General features: G+C 39.5%; 1 long non-coding RNA gene across 1 annotated transcript in view; it reads right to left on the reverse strand.

Moving 5' to 3' along the window:
- Positions 1 to 16031, reverse strand: part of LOC111093612 — a 28589-nt gene extending 12558 nt beyond the window's left edge. Inside the window, exons 1-2 of the long non-coding RNA XR_005382789.1 lie at positions 15691 to 16031; positions 9469 to 9518 (exon numbers count right to left, since the gene is read on the reverse strand). This is a non-coding gene — a long non-coding RNA (uncharacterized LOC111093612). The remainder of the gene's footprint in view (positions 1 to 9468; positions 9519 to 15690) is intronic.
- Positions 16032 to 16288: the final 257 nt, after the last annotated feature.

Genomic DNA, 16288 nt, shown 5'->3' on the forward strand with positions numbered 1-16288 from the left:
CTCTTTGGTTAGAAATGGAAGGCAGTTAATCTGTCTGTAAATGCTTGCTTGGTTACCATTGCGGGGAGTAGGATATACCCAACAGGTGGCTGTCCTTTCCCATACTATTCCCTGTATCAGGTGTGTTCTATCTCCTCCTCATCCCCTGGACTCCTCTCCTCAATCTTTCCCCAGCTTCACGAACTTCCCACCTCCTTTTCAGCTGTTGGCAGCCCTGGAACTGTTTGCCTTCCCAGATTTCCTTTGGCTCTTACTGTCTTTATGGAAATCTTAACACATGCTGCTTCCATTGTTAGTTTTGCAAGAGTCTGTTTGTAAACTTCTTGAAGGAAGAACAGTCTTTGAATGCATCCCTCTGTTAAGTAGGCTCAATAAATATGTGGTGCATGGAACACCTGGGTGGCTCAGCTGTTGAGCACCTGCCCTCAGCCCAGGGTGTGATCTTGGAGTCCCAGGATTGAGTCCCACATTGGGCTCCCTGCGTAGAGCCTGCTTCTCCCTCTGCCTATGTCTGTGTGTCTCTCATGAATAAGTAAATAAGATCTTTAAAATAAAAAAAAAAAAAAGAAAGAAAGAAGTGGTGCTTGACCAAGTTCATCCTCATGAGTATCCAGTTTGTATTAGCCCTTCTGAATGATATTTTTCCAAAACATTTTCTACAGGCCTCTTTTTTTCCTAAAAAGAGATTCACAAACCTCATCCTAATAACTCAGAATGGTCATTATGAGAATAAATTTTTATGTAAAATTGTGATACAGTATCTCCCCTCCCTCTCCCTCTCTCTTTCCTTCTACTTCTGCGATCACTCCTGCAGTCAATGGCCCCTGCGTCTACATGTCTTCTAATTTCCTAATTCCGGTTCTGTGATTTGGAAAACAAACAAAAATTTCATTATTTTTCACAAGGCTGTTAAAATTACTTATAGAATCACTGAAAACCCAGAGTGATGTGTATGAGGTTTAAAGCTTAACCTTGATCATTCCCTTGGCAGCAAAGGCCTTTTTTTCTTATCCATGCACCTAGCTGAAACTTCTGGTAAATGTAATCACAGTATAATTCTCCAAAACATACACCTAATTCCGAAGTCACCCAAGCATTTCTTTCTTAAAATGATAAATGAATGCTGAATCTATAGGATACTCCAGGAACTAAAATCATGTACCACTAACCATTTGGCAATGTGCAGAAAAGTTCTGTTGTGCCCAAGATTGCAAATCCGAGAAACCACCAAGGAGCGGCCACCGATGCAAGCACACGAGGGTTTATTTACAAGCTCGAGCTTGGGTCCAAGTGTACCCGACACAGCGGAGCAGGGACTTGGACCCTGAGATGGGATTTAGCTTAGTTTTAAGGGCTGCTCTAGGGGACCTTCAGAAGGGGTGGAGGAATTCCTCAAGTTCTGTTTACATTTTGATATGGGGCCTTCAAGGGCATTAAGCTCTGTTCTTATTCTAATATGGGGCTTCCTGCCACTGGCTTGGGCTCTGTTCTCATTCTATTAGGGGCTTCCTGCCCTTGGCTTGGGCTCTGTTTTTATTCTAATATGGGGCTTTCTAGGGCATTAAACTGTAAACTGTTTTTTTTTTTTTTCTGTAACTGCAGTAAGGTAAAGTTCAGCTCTTATTCACAGGGGCCTGGGATGGCTGTACTTGTGCTAACGCTGAACTTAAAGTGGAATGGCCTTAATTTTCTCGGCCTGCACAGTTCCATTTAAAAATTGCACTTTATTTTTTTCAAGATTTATTTATTTATTGGACAGACAGAGACAAAGTATGGCAGGGAGGGGGCAGAGGAAGAGGGAGACAAGACTCCCCACTGAGTGGAGAGCCTGACGTGGGGCTCAATCCCGGGACCCTAAAAATCATGCCCTGAGATGAAATCAAGAGTCAGACACTTAACTGACTGAGCCACCCAGGAATCCCTAAAAATTGCACTTTAAAGACATAAAAATAAATCTGCAAGCTACTGACAGTTATCTATTTCTCCTAAGGGCTCTCAAATTTGCTCTTCAATTTTAAGTGTTACTTTTCAAAATACTAGGGACAACACACAAATCAGTATTTCTAGGATTCCAAGTTACTGAAACAAAACTGGAGTGGAATTTGACCCCTCCAGGGATGGCTGGATGGTTCAGCCATTGAGCGTCTGCTTTAGGCTCAGGGTGCCATCCTAGGATCCTGGGATGAGTCCTGCATCAGGTTCCCCGCGAGGAGCCTGCTTTTCCTTCTGCCTAGGTCTCTGTCTCTCTCTCTATGTGTCTCTCATGAATAAATAAATAAATAAATAATTTTTTTAAAAAACGAATTTGACCCCTCCAAAGGGAAGAAAAATTAATTTTAAAGGTTTTGATTCTCTAACATAGTAAAATATTCAGGTCTATTTTTTTTTCATGCTTTTTCAGTCTGAAATTATTACAAAACTTTAAGAATGTCAGTTAATAGGGTGAATAATACTTAAATGTAGAAGGCAACACAATCACAGTATATTTTTCTGGCAAGAAAAAAATGCAGTTTTAAAGTTTAATCACTCTTCGAGCATCCTAGCTGGTCATTGTTTTCTATATGCTACTACCGCGCCCTCTGGTGTTTGTTTAAAACATTCTTTTTCCCATCTACTAGACCCTATTTTCTTGAAAAACGATTCAGGGAGAGAATAACAACTTTCACATATATCATAGTTGACATTTTAGAAACTACTTTCATGTGCATTATTCCACGTGATTCTCCAGAATTTTCACTGGCCCATAAATTCTTGAGGGCAAGGCCATGTTTCACATTCTTTGAGTGCCTTGCTGATAGCAGGGCCTCCAAGCAATGTGCTCTATGAGGTAGGCAGGGCAAAGTTTATTAATTTCATCGAATAAATCCTGTGTTACAGGGCAAAGAAACACTACTTTTCTCACTTGCTTATGAGAGGTTCACAGAAACTTCAAACTGAACATATCTTAAGAATGGATGGTAACATGTAGGAGAATGACCCTAGTAGGAGATAGTTGCTGAAAAATTTGGGGGTAAATTTCATGAGATTTGCAACTTCCTTTCAAATGGATCATCAAAAAAATGTGTAGTGTGTGTGTGTGTGTGTGTGTGTGAGAGAGAGAGAGAGCAAGAGAAAGTAAATGTGACAAAAAATATTAATTGACATACCTAAGTGAAAAACATAGAGGTATCCATTGTCCTGTTTTTCAAATACGAAAATTGCAAAATTTTTCAAAATAAAAACTTAGGTCAAGGAAAGGGGATATTTTCCAATTCCAAATTAAGTAAATAAATCACTTTTAAAAATATGCCTAACGGGTGATCAGTCAACCCTGGATTAAACCCCTCATAGGTCAATTTTTTCCTTATATGGTTAAAACTAAGGTCTGCCTTCCTAGTTTTGCTCTCCAGAGCATCAGAAAGTTTAGTCCCTCTGGTAGCTGAAGACAGCTAGAATAATCCGGTCTCCTATAACACCATGTCCTCTTTATTCCTAATTAAATACCTCTAAGTATACTTAGAGTCAATATTCCACATGCAAGTGAAGTGTGAATAAAAGACTAAATGTAGACCATATTTACTCTTTAGTCAGCCTGCCCCATCACTGACAAATATTGAGCTGTATAAAATTCTTAAACATTTCCTTTCTGGAATGCTCTTATTCTATCACTTTAACCCAAAGATAGACCATTTGTCTTCTCTGAAGTTTCAAGGTCTTTTTAGAAGGAAATTATGAGCATAAGTAGGCATTTTAAAATATAGAAGAAAAACAATATCCTCTTAATTTTATTGCTATTAAAGAACATTTTTTATCCTTTCTACCAATAAAACTTGTTTTATAGGTCTACCTACAATGTAGCTAATAAAATTTCAGAACCTGACCTTAAAAATAAAAACATTTATAATTAACCAAAGGAGTCTAAGAAAGAGATGAAAGAGATATCCCTTAGTGCAGATAGGTAAAAAATAAAATAAAATTCTGCATCATAAGCTACCTTTAAAAACCTGGTTTGATAAGGTATTAAAAAGATTTCCAAAAGAGACAAACCAAAAACCCAACTCTCAACTATAGAGAACAAACAGATGGGAAACAAACCGGAGGGAAGGTGGGTGGGGGAAATGGGTGAAATAAGTGATGGGAATTAAGAGTACACTTACCTTGATGAGCAATGAGTAATATAAGCAACTGTTGAATTACTATATTGTATACTTGAAACTCATATGACACGGCATGTTAACTATACAGAAATTAAAATTTTTTTAAAGTTTATTTTCTCAGGATCCCTGGGTGGCTCAGCGGTTTGGCGCCTGCCTTTGGCCCAGGGCATGATCCTGAAATCCTGGGATTGAGTCCCCAGCATGGAGCTTGCTTCTCCCTCTGCCTGTGCCTCTCTCTCTCTCTCTCTCTCTCTGTGTGTGTGTCTCATGAATAAATAAATAAAATATTTTTTAAAAATAAGAAAAACAATTTTTTAAAAATACAGTTTATTTTCTCTGGTTAATATTTGCCCATGGTTAAATCTGTGTCACTGGTAATCTAAATGCCTATCTATTATACTACTCTATATACTTTTCTATGTTTGAACTATTTCAATATTTATTTCAAAATAAGAGAAAATAAAATAGTCCTAGCTACAAAAAAAAGTTTATTTTCTCTGAAAAAATATTTTTTTTAAAGATTTTATTTATTTATTCATGAGAGACACACAGAGAGAGGCAGAGACACAGGAAGAGGGAGAAGCAGGCTCCATGAAGGGAGCCAGATGTGGGACTCAATCCTGGGTCTCCAGGATCATGCCCTGGGCTGAAGGCGGCGCTAAACCACTGAGCCATCCCGGCTGCCCCTGAAAAAAGATTTTTTAAAGGTTTCCAAAAATATTTGTTGGTTCTTCTCAGTAATATGAAAACATGTGTGAATATTCACAACTATTACTAGAACGTCTTCTGTTTTTTTCTAAAAGAAATCCATTCTCAGTTAATTTAGTGCTATTTGAACCAAAATGTCTTGTAAAACTCTAAAGACTTTAAAAAGTGTTGCCTTATTCCATGAAAATAACCTCCAAGAGGAATCTGCAATTCTGCTCATTATAGCCAAGATTTTTACCTGGTAATAATATTGTAACTGATACCTGTGTATTTCTAAGCAGTCTTTAAATGTTTCTGCCAAATTAAAAGAGAATCCTTAGCACTTTCCTTTCCCTCCACAGGTACAATGTGGAATTATTAATTATTTCAAAATAGGCGGCGCCCACGGGTGCCGGGAGGAGCCGCTAGTGTCCTGGAACCGAGCGGTGTGGGGGCGCGTGCGGGGCCGAGGCCGCGGCCTAGGGCAGGTGCGTGCAGGTGTCCATGGCCCCGGGCGGCCGGCCGCCTGGCGAAGGACCTCTGTGCGCGGGAGTTCGAGGCTCTGCGGTGCTGCTTCGCCGCCGCGTGGCCAAGACGACCCTGAGGGGAGGCCTTTAGGATGGACGAGCCAGCACTGCACTTGTTTGCTGCCCCCAGGCAGCAGAGCCGGGCGCCTGGTGCTGACCGCCGCCAAGGGCAAAAGTCCAAAACGTCTGACACTTTTAGAGCTAGAAGGACTGCAGGCGCGTCGGGGAAGGGGTGGGCGAGCGGGCGTGGGTTTTTCTGCCTCGTGTGTGAGGCTTTGGGTTAGAGTAAGATGCTGAAGCGATAATAAAGACCACGGCAGACCACAAAAAAAAAAAAAAAAAAAAAAATTTTCAAAATAATGTAGGAACTAAAAGTGTATGTCTTTGCTATATTTCCTTTTTTAATCTGATAGTCTGAATCCATGTTTCATTTATATTAATAAATCCATGGATGATGATACAAGTATATAATAAGGAAAAAATTCTACATTTGGAATAAGGATAGATCCCAGTGAGAACAAATTTCTGCCCCCTTGCATGATGAAGGGAATCCAATGTAAACAATCTGTGACAGAATGGCTTAGATATTATATCATATTGGGGATCCAGGGTTGTTAGACCTTGCTATCAATCTGAGCACTCAGAAGTGGCAGAGCCAGAACACCCTTGATAAGGAATGTTTATGCTGTTGAACCTATGCTCATGCCTATGGGCACTACACGTATAAGCCCACTAAGCAAACACTTGGGGGATTTGCTAAACCATATCCCCAGGCTGGGTCACCTTCTTCACCTGGTAATTAACAATCTCTTCCAAAATCAGACCTTTTGGTGAGATTCACATGGAACACAAATTTTCTCACATACCATGCTCATGTAGTATAAAAGTTCCAGCCACCTATCTCTTCATCAGATTTTCTTATTACCAATCTTATAACCTCATTCCTTCAAGTCCCTGACTATCTGACCAAATCACTAATTACTGCCTAATAATCAATGTAGATTCTTTTCTCAGGCCATTTCATTCTTGTCAAAGAAGACTCAAAGAGATATACATAGGGGCACCCAAGTGGTTCAGTCAGTTAAGCATCTGCCTTCAGCTTACGTCATTCCAGGGTCCTGTGATCAAGCCCTACATTGGGCTCCCTGCTCAGTGGAGCATCTGCTTTTCCCACTCTATCTACCCCTCCTCCCACTCATGCTCTCTTGCTCTCTCTCTCAATTAAATAAATACAATCTTTTAAAAAAAATTTAAAGAGAGATATACATTAACTCTTAAAGTTCTGTATCTCTGTAAGATTTCCCAAATTTACCTCTACCAACTGCCTAAATTTTGTGCAGGGCATTGTAAACCAAGCTGAGATTCTCTTCCTCCTCTATAACCATATAGGAGTGGAAGCAACAGTGGAACAAACTCATTTGCTCAGGCAATTTACTGGGCCTTCAGGATCTGTATGGATACAGTCCTATATACATAACTCCACTTGATAATGCCATCCTCCTGGGGCATGTGCAGGCTTATAATTCTGTAGATCCAATAACACCTAGTTCATGGTGAGAAACTCAAATAGCATGATCACCCAGCATGTCACAGTTAGACATTTTCAATCATAAGCAGGACTAAGGAGAGCATTTCTTTGCTCTAAAACTCTAGGTTCTCCATATAGTTCTACTACTTGAGCCTGTATAGGCTCCATACAACATCTTGCCATAGACACTTAAAAAACAGTCAGTCCATAAAGGAAAGCATCAACGTTGTTCTCATAACAGTCTAGACCAGCTGAACTTCTCTTGCTCTAGGTTCCACTCAAAGCTGGCAGATTTTAGGTCACACTATCACAGGTGAGAGCTGCCCAAAGATGGTGTTGTCCACACTGGCTGCTGACTCATTAGCCATTCCTCACTTCTCTATTACAAAAAGAACCTCAATGTCATTCAAGAAACAGGCAATAATGAACTCAGGGAAGGTGGGAGTCTCCTTCAGCCCCAAGAGTTAAACTAATCCCATTCTCCTTTGCTAGTGACTAAGTTAGGATAGATATATGACTCTGTTCTGTGAGACATAAAAGGAAGTCTATTAGAGGGTTTTGGGGAATAATTTCTCCCTTGATTTAAAAAAAAGGAGAGCTAAAAGGAAGATCTTTTCTTTCCTACCTTTGAGTGTTGTCCTGTAAGGACATGACAGGCTGGAACTGAAGCAGCCATCTTACAACCATGATGGGAAAAACAAACCTGAGCAACTAAACCACATCCCTGACATCACAGAACAACCAGAAGTTACCATTCTCTTTCATTAAACTGTCCAGCACTTTTTCTTTTTTTTTTATTTAAATTCAATTAGCCAACATATAGTATATCACTAGTTTCAGATATAGAGTTCAGTAATTCATCAGTTGTATATAACACCCAGTGCTCATCACATCACGTGGCCTCCTTAATCCCAATCACCCAGTTATACCATCCCCTACCCACCTCCCCTCCAGCAACCCTCAGTTTGTTTCCTATAATTAAGAGTCTCTCATGGTTTGTCTCCCTCTCTGATTTCTTCCCTTTTGCTTTCCTTCCCTTCCTCTATGATCCTCTAAGTTATTTCTTATACTCCACATACAAGTGAAACCATATGATAATACTAGAAGCCCTAGCTTCAGCAATCAGACAACAGAAAAATAAATAAATAAATAAATAAATAAATAAATAAATAAATAAATAAATAAATAAAGGCATTCAAATTGGCAAAGACGTAGTCAAACCCTCATTCTTCACGGATGGCATGATACTTCATGGGGAAAACACAAAACTCCAAAATTGATAGAATTCATCCAGGAATTCAGCAACGTGGCAAAATATAATATCAACACAACAGAAATCAGTTGCATTTCTATATGATAATAATGAAACAGAAGAAAAAGAAATTAAGAATTGATCTCATTTATAATTCCACCAAAAACCAGAAGATACCTAGGAATAAATCTAACCAAAGAGGTAAAGGATCTGTACTCTACATGACCACTGATAACTACTGATGCAATCATATTTTTTTCCATTTTAAAAAATATTTTATTTAATTTCAACTTGCCAACATATAGTATAACACCCAGTGCTCATCTCATCTGCAATCTGATATTGATACTCTGTGGTGTAGCACCTTTTAGATACTGGATTCCTTCTTGAGAAGAGAATTTCTGTGGGTTTGACAAAGAACCCTCCACCTTACTGGGGATCTCCTATCTACCATTCCTTTATAAGTTGGATTCTTTCCACAACCAGCCAACCAAGATTCTGCCTTCAGCCTTTGACTCCCACCAGGGTCACCTACCTTCACCAGGTGTATCTCACTGGTGAAGTTTCTTTTAAGATCGTCTACAACTATATCCTTTTGCAGGATCCACATGTGGTCCATGGGAAAAAAAACCTGAGTATCCGACTCCACTAAGCTCTGCTCTACTTCATTCTGCCACCAAACAGACTGCTCTAGCCAGTCTCTAGCCTAGTGTGTTTTATTATTTCAGATACCAGATCTTGAGTCTTTCAGCTTCCAGAGAACATATTTCAAGTTTTTTGAGTGGTTTTCTTCTCTTGGCTTCACATGAGAAAGAAGTGCTTCCATCACTCTCACCAGGTGGGAAGGGCATATATAGAACACTGGCAATGCTTCCCAAAGAAATCCTGCCTTGCAATTATTTCTGCCCTTCCTCATGAATCCTTTGCCCTTCCTTACAGAGCTCAGAAACAAGAGAGGAACTAATGCTGGCAGAAGAAACTGTGTCTTACCATGTCCTACATAAGATAGGGTAGTACCTTGCCTTAGAATGTGGGAGTGATTTTGGTACCTATATTGTTTAGCCTTGAAGTTCTTAGTCAAAACTGAGACAATATGAAAAGTGCCATTTTAATTTTTTTAAAGATTTTATTTATTCATGAGAGAGAGAGAGAGAGAGAGAGAGAGAGAGAAGCAGAGACACAGGCAAAGGGAGAAGCAGGCTCCATGCAGGGAGCCTGACGTGGGACTCAATCCTGGGGCTCCAGGATCACTACCTAGGCTGAAGGCGGCGCTAAACCACTGAGCTACCCGGGCTGCCCCATTTTAATTTCCTATTACCCTTAATCATGAAATTATACCTTGTACTTCTCCAACCTGTCAGGTTTTCCAGAGTCTCCAAAGTTCCTGTCTGGAAAAGATAAGGTCAGGTTACTTACAATAAGGAATAACTTATAATATATGATTACACAAAGAAAATTTACTTCTTTGGGATCATAGAACCACCTGAGAAGTCTCTGCCTCCCGATTCTGAGATTTATTGGTATTGAAAAATAACAGGAAAAATTGCACAATATAATTCAGATCTGTGGCTGCAGATTTGTTATCCATCTTCTCTGTATGCTATGTTTATGTGTATTTCCCAAGAGAAACGGTTTGTTGAGTAGCTTTGGAACCTTAGATTTAACAGAATTAGTACTAGCCACTTCTGGTTCCCTCGTCTAAGGATTCCTTCAATTCAGAAGTTTCCTATTCCAATTCATAGGGTCTAAAGCAAGGGTTGTCTCTGCCTCTCAACTGGAGTATGTACCCAAGCAATGCCAACTAGAACTGGGCGGGGGCGGTGGGGGGGGGACAGTTCCTTTGAAAATGCAGAGATATTTATGGCTTCATTAACTCTTCTTTCATTTTATTCAGTACTTACTTTTCTAGCAAAGCTCTATGAAATATGCTTCCACTCCTTTAAATGTTTGACTATGTACACTCACTTGTCTGTTCTAAAACCTAAAATTATGGGTCATTTTCACCTAATGAGTCTTTCAGTTCAAAATAAACTGAACTTTTTTCTTGGAAGTCAGAATCCAATACAAGTGAGCAGTAAACTCATTGTTTACTCTCTTCTGCTAGATGAAACAGAGAGCAATATAGATCAAGAATTTAACTAAATGATGTCCGGAGGTTGATGTTCCCCATTACTTCTATCTTTTGCTGCTATGCCCATTTTGTGATCTGTGTTTGGAAAACATCACCTGTATCTCCTATCTGGTTAAGGTTATTTCTAATCTAGCTAATTCCCTAATAAAACTGAGGGCCTTTGATTTCATCTTGTATCAATTTTTCCTTTTCAAAGAAAGTAGATATGACTTCCACATCTACTTGTAACTCCTGTCTTTTTAAAAAAAATATATATTTTATTTTCAGAAGTTTTAGGATTCACAGCAAAACTGAACACAGTTCCCATATATCAGCTGCCACCACACACAGACACACCTACCCCACTATCACTATGTCACACAATACTGGTACATTTGCTACAGTTATAAACACTGACAAATCATTTATCACCCAAAGTTCACACTCTATGTAGGGTTCACTTTTGGTGTTGTACATTCTATGGATTTTGACAAATGTATAATGACATCTACCATTACAGTATCATAATTTCATTGCCTTAAAAATCTTCTCTACTCCACCTATTCATTCCTCCCTCCCCACTAACCTCTAGCAACTACTGATTTTTTTTTTTTTTTTTTTTTTTTTTACTGTGTCCATGGCTTTGTCTGTTTCAGAATGTTATATTGTTGGAGTTACACAGTATGTAGCTTTTTCAGATTGGCTTCTTTCATTTAGTAATATGCATTTAAGATTCCTCCATGTCTTTTCAGACTTGATAACTCATTCCTTTTCAGCACTTGACAATATTACACTGTCAAGATGAACCACAGTTTATTCACCCATTCACCTACTAAAGGATATTCAGTTGCTTCTAAGTTTCGGCAATTATGAATAGAGCTGCTATAAAATTTGTGCAAATATAAGGCTTCAACTCATGTGGGTAAATATCAAGGAATATGATTGCTGGGTAGTATGGAAATAATATGTTCACTGTCAAACTGTCTTCCAAAGTGTTCATACCATTTTGCATCCCCACCAACTAGGAATGAGAGTTCCTGTTGCATTTGGTACTCTGTTTTGGATTTTGACCAAAGAGTTGCGTAGTAGTATCTTATTGTCTTGATTTTCAACTCCCTAATGACATGTTGAGTACTTTTTCATACTCACTTGCTATATATACATCTTCTTTGATGAGGAATTTGCTCAAATATTTTGCCTTTTTAAAAATTGGGTTGTTAGCTTATTGTTGAGTTTTAAGAGTTCTTTATATATTTTGGAAGACCATCCTTTACCAAACATGCCTTGCAAATATTTTCTCCCAGTCTGTGGTTTGTCCCATTCTCCTGACAAGTTTATTTAATGAAGTCCAGCTTATCAATTATTCCTTTTATGGGTCATACTGTTGGTATATTTAAAAATCATTGCCATACCTAAGGTCATCTAGATTTTCTCTTACGTTATCTTCTAGGAGTTTTATATTTTTGCATGTACTTCAGGTCTATGATCTATTTTGAGTTAATTTCTCTGAAGGATGAAGGTCTGTATCTAGATTCGTTTTTTTGCAGTGTATATCTAGCTGTTCTGGCATCATTTTTTAAAACACTATTTCTTGTATTGTATATAGCATATTTTCTTTGCTATATTGTCAAAAGTCATTCACTACATTTACATGGATCATTTGTGGACTCTATTCTGTTCTATTGATCTATGTGTCTATTTTTTGCTGATACCACACTGTCTCAATTATTATAGCTTTATAGTAAGAATTGGGTAGTGTTGGGTAGTGTTATTGGGTAGTGTTATTCTCTGAAGTTGGGTAGTGTTATTCTCTGACTTTGCTCTTCTTCTTCAATGTTGGGTTGATTTATTCTGGGTATTTTGCCCCTCCATATAAACTTTAGTCAGTTTGTTGATAACAAAATAACTTGCTGGGATTTTGACTGGGATTGTGTTGAAGAACTGACATATAGGCAATATCAAGTCTTTCTATGGACATGGAATATATCTTCATTTACTTAGTTCTTGTTTGATTTCTTTCATCAGGGTTTTGCAGTTTTCCCCATAAAGATATTGTACATATTTTGTTAGGTTTGTACCTAAGTGTTTCTTTTTTTTCACAAGCTAATATAAATAGCCTTGTGTTTTTAATTTCAAATTCCATTTGTTGATTGCTGGTATATAGGAAAGTAATTGACTTTTGTCTATTACCTTGCACCCTACAAACTTGGTATAATTACCAATCAGATATAGGAGCTTTATGTGGATTCTTTCAGTACTTCTACATAGGTAATGATGTCAATTGTGAACAGATAGCTTTATTTCTTCCTTGTCAATCACTATACTTTTTATTTTCTTGTCTTATTGCATTAGCTAGAACTTCCAGTATGATATTGAAAATGAGCGTGAGAGAGGACATCCTTGCCTTGTGCCTGGTCTTGGGAAAAAGCTTATAGTTTCTCTTCGTTAATTATATTGCTAATTGTAGACTTGCTGTAAATGTTCTTTATCAAGTTGAGAAAGTTCTCTTCTATTCCTAGTTTCCTGAGACTTTTTGTCATGAGTGGGTGTTAGATTTTGTCAGATGCTTTTTTCTCCATCTATTGATATTATCATGGCTTTTCTTCTTTAGTCTGTTGATATGACAGATTATGCTAATTGATTTTCAAATGTTGAACCAGCCTTGCATACATCAAATAAGTCCCACTTGGTCATACCATATAACTCTTCTTATAAATTTGATCCAAATTGATAATATTTTGTTGAGAATTTTGCACCTAGGTTTATGAGATGTTGAGCTGTAGTCTTCTTCTCTTGTAATGATTTTGCCTAAAATTGGTATTAGGGTAATGCTGACATCATAGAACTAATTAGTAAATATCTATCTTCCTCTGCTTCTATCTTCTGGAAGAAATTATAGGTAATTGGCATAATCTTTTCCCTTAAACAGTTGGTAGAATTCACCAGTAAACCCATCTGAGCCTAGTGCTTTCTGTTTTGGAAGGTTATTAATTACTGATTCATTTTCTTTAATAGATATAAGCCTATTCAAATAATCCATTTTTTTTTCTTTGTGAGTTTTAAAAAGATTGTGTCTTTTAAGGGATTGTCCATTTGATATAGGTTATCAATTCTGTGGGCATACAGTTGTTCACAGTATTACTTTATTATTCTTTGGAGATCCATGATGTCTGTAGTGATGTTCCCTTTTCACTTCTGATGTTAGTAATTTGTACCCCTCTCTTTTTTCTTAATTAGCCTGGCTAGAGGTTTATCAATTTCATTATCTATTCAAAGAACCAGCCTTTGATTTTGCTGAGTTTCTCAACTGATTAATTTTTTTTTAAGATTTTTAATTATTTATGAAGACACACAGAGAGGCAGAGACACAGGCAGGCTACACACAGGGAGCCCGATGTAGGACTTGATCCTGGGTCTCCAGGATCAGGCCCTGGGCCGAAGGTGGCGCTAAACCGCTGAGCCACCCGGGCTGCCCAACTGATTCATTTTTAATTTCATTGATTTCTACTCTAAGTTTTATTATTTCTTTTCTTCTCTAACTTTGGACTTAATATGTTCTTCTTCTTCTACTTTCCTAATGGAAAATGTAAGAAAATTGATTTTTATCTTCCTTCTTTTCCAATACATACATTCAAAGCTATAAATTTTCCTATAAGCACTGCTTTCACTATATGACACAAATTTTGTTGTGTTTTCGTTTCCATTAGGTTCAAGTAATAAGCCAAAACAAAACCTCCTTCTCATCCTTCCCACTGAGCAACTTGCCCAAGACCCTGTTTCAATTCTGATAGCTGACAGGACAAGCCCTGCACATTCCCTGAAGTTACAAAAGTGTGAGGATCCCCCAATGACTAGATCTCTCTGGAATTAACTCTCAAACTTATCCACAATAAGCCTCCAGCAATTCATCAATTACACTTCATATTTTCCAATACCAATATTGGTTCCTCCAGAGGTAGGTTTCTCTCCAATAAGTTGTGATTCTCTGAATTCACCTGGCTCTCCAATTCTGGCGTCATTGATTTGCCCTGTGATCTCAATTCTCTGACAGATCTAAGACTGCCATAAGCCCTAGTCACCCTTCCAGAGCAGCTGGAATAGAGCTTGGGGAAAGACTATCCACTGGAAAAAGGACAGTCTCTTCAATAAATGGTGCTGGGAAAATTGGACATCCACATGCAGAAGAATGAAACTAGACCATTCTCTTACACCATACACAAAGATTAACTCAAAATGGATGAAAGATCTAAATGTGAGACAAGAATCCATCAGAATCCTAGAGGAGAGGAGGCAACACCCTTTTTGAACTTGGCCACAGCAACTTCTTGCAAGATGCAACTATGAAAGCAAGGGAAACAAGAGCAAAAATGAACTAATGGGACTTCACCAAGATAAAAACCTTCTGCACAGCAAAAGAAACAGTCAACAAAACTAAAAGACAACCTACAGAATGCGAGAAGATATTTGCAAATGACAGATCAGATAAAGGGCTAGTATCCAAGATCTATAAAGAACTTTAAACTGAACAGCAAAGAAACAAACTATCCAATCGTGAAATGGGCAAAAGACATGAAGAGAAATCTCACAGAGGAAGACATAGACATGGCCAACACGCACATGAGAAAATGCTCCACATCACTTGCCATCAGGGAAATACAAATCAAAACCACAATGAGATACCACCTCACACCAGTGAGAATGGGGCAAATTAACAAGGCAGGAAACAACAAATGTTGGAGAGGATATGGAGAAAGGGGAACCCTATTACACTGTTGGTGGGAATGTGAACTGGTGCAGCCACTCTGGAAAACTGTGTGGAGGTTCCTCAAAGAGTTAAAAATAGACCTGCCCTACGACCCAGCAATTGCAGTCTTGGGGATTTATCCCAAAGATACAGATGCAATGAATCGCCGGGACACCTGCACCCCAATGCAGCAATGTCCACAATAGCCAAACTGTGGAAGGAGCCTCGGTGTCCATCAAAAGATGAATGGATAAAGAAGATGTGGTCTATGTATACATTGGAATATTACTCAGCCATCAGAAATGACAAATACCCACCATTTGCTTCAACGTGGATGGAACTGGAGGGTATTATGCTGAGTGAAGTAAGTCAGTCGGAGAAGGACAAACATTATATGTTCTCATTCATTTGGGGAATATAAAAAATAGTGAAAGGGAATAAAGGGGAAAGGAGAGAAAGTGAGTGGGAAAAATCAGAGAGGGAGACAGAACATGAGAGACTCGTAACTCTGGTAAACGAACTAGGGGCAGTGGAAGGGGAGGTGGGCGGGGGGTGGGGGTGACTGGGTGACGGGCACTGAGGGGGGCACTTGATGGGATGAGCACTGGGTGTTATGCTATATGTTGGCAAATTGAACTCCAATAAAAAAAATACCAAAAAAAAATTTTTTAATGTAATAGAGCCTGGGAAGTTCCCCAAGAAGTACCTCCTTTGTGTCCCCTTTATCACTCTTCTCACAGCTCAGTTTCTCCTCAGTAGAGAGCTCTTCGAAGCGCTAGGTCTTGCAAGGCGGACGAAGCGTGCATTAAGAGCACAAGACGGTACATACAGTCCTCTCCATTTCTCACGTGCTTCCAGTGAAATTCCTAGTTCCTCACCTTCCATATCTCTCCTTCATAAGCCTTTCCTACGCTGCCTGGGCTAAAGTTACAAGAGGAAAAAACCGCTCCCAGACACAGAAGTTTCGCCGCCAGGCGGACGGAGCCAGCAGGTGGAGCCGCCGCCACCGCGCCTCGCGAAAACCTTCCAGCTTCAGAGGCAAAACCCCGTGAGCATGCGCGGACGCGCCGGCAGCGTCAGGCTCAAGCCCCGCCCTTCGCGCCCCTGGCTGGCCACGCACGCCCCGCCCCCAGGCGGCCGGAGGCGGGAGCACGCCAGGAGCACGCCACGCCCACGCCCCGCCCCTGCGCACGCCCCCGCCCCCAGGCGGCCGGAGGCGGGAGCACGCCACGCCCACGCCCCGCCCCTGCGCACGCCCCGCCCCCCAGGCGGCCGGAGGCGGGAGCACGCCAGGAGCACGCCAG

Source organism: Canis lupus, chromosome 32 (genome assembly GCF_011100685.1).
Source record: "Canis lupus familiaris isolate Mischka breed German Shepherd chromosome 32, alternate assembly UU_Cfam_GSD_1.0, whole genome shotgun sequence".
NCBI classification, from domain to species: domain Eukaryota; kingdom Metazoa; phylum Chordata; class Mammalia; order Carnivora; family Canidae; genus Canis; species Canis lupus.